Below are 3,859 nucleotides of genomic sequence, written 5' to 3' on the forward strand. Positions count from 1 at the left end.
GCGAGATTTCAACGTCTCATGTAGGCGAGCCTCCAGAGCAAGTCGGACAAAATGACTAACCATCATGCAACGCACTAGCAAGACGGATTTAACTTCTGCTAGACAGCTATATGCCATACATTTTTGCACACATTCACAGTAAATATGTATTCAGTATGATAGCTGTCTAACAGAAGTTAAATCCATTTCTCACTTATTCTGACAATGTACTTAACCCCAAATAAAATAACCCAATAAAAACAGTTGTTAAATAATAGTGAAGTCACGTTGTAATAACAATAACTCATCTCTCTCTCTCTCTCTCGTTTTCCTTTTGAGGTTTGCCAAAAGCTACTGTGTTAATGTTGTCCTACTTGGGTTGCCGTCCGGAGTTGTCCAATATGGCGGACCATCTCGCACATGCGCACTGCGGATCGGGCAGAGCTGCAGATCGGGTAGTGACAATTGCAACTGTGCAGGGCTGCTTCTCAGGTCGACTATTTTCATTTCCTCGCTCCTCGGTCCTCGGTCCTCGGTCTCACCGGAAGTTGATTTGCCTGCGCCATCTTGAGTACCGTCCCATGGCTCTTATTTCTGCCGGAGGACCGAGGATCGAGGAGCGAGGAGCGATCAAGGAGGAGCGATAACCGAGGAACCACCAGACCATCCTCCGATGAAATCCTCAGATACTCACCCCGCCCCCTTACTGTGCATCGCTCACTGATTGGACGAGGTAGTGCATGCACTGATCTGATGCTTCTTGACATGAGAGCAGAGTGAAGAAAATACATGAACCTCACGGGAGTCACTCCTCAGTTTATACCGTGTTTTGTTTCAATTCATGTATCATTTAGTTACAAATATGTGATATATCGGAACAACAAAGTGGTCAAAAATCGTTTAATTCATTTTTTGGAAACATTTTCATGATCCCTTTTTTCGTTTTACATTTTCATTTATTGTCATTTCCATTCAGTCAGTCATTAAGTGCTATTAAAATGTTAATATGCTACATATCCACACAAACACACAAAGTGTGCAATCCAATGAATGTTAATCTAACTGGGTTTTGATAGATAACATATCTCTTTTTCTTCTCTCAATTATTTTATTTCTATTGTGCACTCTAATAAATATTAATCTAACTATTGTTTGTTTATACATTTTAAGAATGGCGTTTATCTTTTTTTGAGAATGAGTTCTTATTTTTCTTGTATTTATTGGGGTCTGCAACAGATGATACAAATGTTTGTGTCAGTAAATGTGTACTAACAGAGGCGGGGGTGTGTGTGGAAATAACGGGGACAGAGCTGCTGTCAGACGATCAGCTGCGCAGCGTCATCACAAACGGACGTCGCTTCACGTGACGCTCCGGAGGAAAGGACGTCCCATTGCTCTTAAAACTCATTTCCCTGCTTCTCGTGGTTTCCTTGCGTCCCTCCATGCTTCCCTGGTGGGAGGGACTAAACGCAGGGAAACGACGCAAGTGAGGGAAGCAAGGATTTCATTTAATCGACCTGAGAAGCAGCCCAGGTCTCGCTTGTCTCAAACAAGCCTACTTGCTTCCATAGCCCCTCCTCCAACACACGAACGCGCACATGACCAATGAGGGCACGAGATAAGTTTGTGCACGAGATGGACAGCTGACAGGCAGGTAGGCCGTCCAGTTATTTTAGCCGTGCCGGCTCAGATGATTGGTCGTGCTTTTTACAGTATTTATTGTCAAATAATTTAATATTGCTATCGGGACGTTAAGAGCATTCCATGGAATATAACAAAAAGTGTTTCTGAAGTTACTTACCTACCCCAACTTTAATGTATATTTTCCAGCTACGTTTTTCATTTGTTTTGCTTATCCTGAGATTCATATGGTGCGTTTAAGACAAAGTGTCCTTGTTCTGACATCTGGGAGATTGGTGACACTATTAATACATGTTTTTCTAGATTACATTTTGGGAGTTTAAAGTCTGACACCTAGAGGGAGATCACTTATATGTTCATCTAGACTAGAGGCTGAACATTTTTATTGCAGTTGCAGAATGTTGGAGGTATAGTAATGCCGCCATCTAGTGGGTGACATTCATAATCGCAAGTCAGAGAAGTACATATTGCAAATGTGAAAACACAATCTTTAGTCATTCAGGTTAAAGAGTCATCTTGTGGTATTACATATTTTATAGTGCCTTATATTGACATATTAGAAAAAAAGATCATGGCGCCAGCATTAGCCAAAAAAAGTGTTTGTGTCCTATTTGTACCTCACACTCAAAGGCACAAAAAACGAAACAAAAGATCTTTAAAATGTAAATCTGTTGGTGAACAAGTAGCCCACATATAAGCCTGTCATCTTTAGCCCCAGCCATATTTTTGTTGAACTTAGGAAATGTACCGGGTCTTTTCTGCAACCAATCTTTTTTGAGGGGTTGTGAAAGGCATTGCCTCACCTCAAATGACCTTTAAACACAGCAGATAAGAGTTGATGCAGGAGCAGATAGGACAAAAGCAAGCAGCTTCCATAGTCGTGCGTTCTCACCTCAGTACCTTCCCAATACCTCTCTTTCTTTGCTGTCAACACGCTAACCCTGGTGGGCCTCATGTTTCCTGGGACCTGCCCCTCCTGCCTGCTTTCCACAAGTCTGAGTAATCGTGGTGGAAGAAAAGCATGCGTCAGGTCCTGCCTGCCTGCTGCTCACTGACCCTCACTTGTACACAGCACTGCATGAGTCAGTTCATCTGGGAAATAACCTTATAAGGCTGATGGCATGTCATCTGTATTACTTTGCCAAGGCAGCAAGTCAGTCAGGAATAAGAATGTCTGGAGAGAGGAAAGAAAGGCAATTTGTTTTATTATGGGACAGAGCTGTAAAGTACAAAGGTACCAATTACTGAAGAATACAATGCACTGTGAGATAATGATTATGTGTTACTGCATGAAATGTTTCTCCTTAAAACCAAGATTTATCATGTAAACACAGTCCATAACAATGTCTCAAATGGCAATGTCTGCATTCCATAAAACAATGATCTCGTATTAGCTTTTTGTAGTCGACACCATACCATTACCCATGTCAGAAAGATCAGATGTCTCTTGTTTAGCCTTGTTTGCCTGTAGATATCTTTTGTCGAAGAGCGGGTTTCTAAATTAAGGTGAAAAAAAAACACTCAAGACACAACAACAGTTTACAAAGTCTCTGCATTTCAAACAGAGCAGTAGCTAGATGTAAATCTGTCTAAAAAGGACCTTTAATTACAGCCTTACTTGAGAGTCTTTGATCTGTTTCTTTTATGGTTGAAGTAGCTACTATTCGTGGAAAGAGGAGGGCAAACTCTACCTCTTCTGTTAGTGATGTCACCGTAATTCACTGCCGATATTTTCCTCACAACTTCAACAGCTGGAAGTTGATGATATATTATATTCAATATGTGTTTATTGACATACGATGAATGATTACACAAATATTGGGATAAAGCCATGTTTTGAATTCTGATTGACTTTGGGCTCAAAGGTTAAAATGACATGCAACTGTTGGAACGGGGGTTGGGATTATTTCTTCTATTTTTCCAGTCTTAGTTAGATTATTTTCCAAACTGCCACGTTGCTGTCTGTGTGTTTTGGTAATGGCCCGCTTCCACAGAGGGCTGTCTGTCTGAACCTTGAACACACAAGGTTCCCTCTGTTAGCTGTCATTATGACACACGCAGCAGAAAGGGGTCACCCTACCCTCTCACCCTCTCTCTCTCCATGACTCAGGGACGACAACTTCAAACTTTTCAATCAGAGTTGTGCCCCAAAGAGTTACTCCTTCCCTTTAGGGATGGGGAGGCGGGGTTAGTGTCTCTCCAAATGCATCCCTGAGACCTCCACACTCTCTCTGTTCAC

This window comes from Gymnodraco acuticeps, unplaced genomic scaffold (assembly GCF_902827175.1).
Source record: "Gymnodraco acuticeps unplaced genomic scaffold, fGymAcu1.1, whole genome shotgun sequence".
Taxonomy (NCBI): Eukaryota; Metazoa; Chordata; class Actinopteri; order Perciformes; family Bathydraconidae; genus Gymnodraco; species Gymnodraco acuticeps.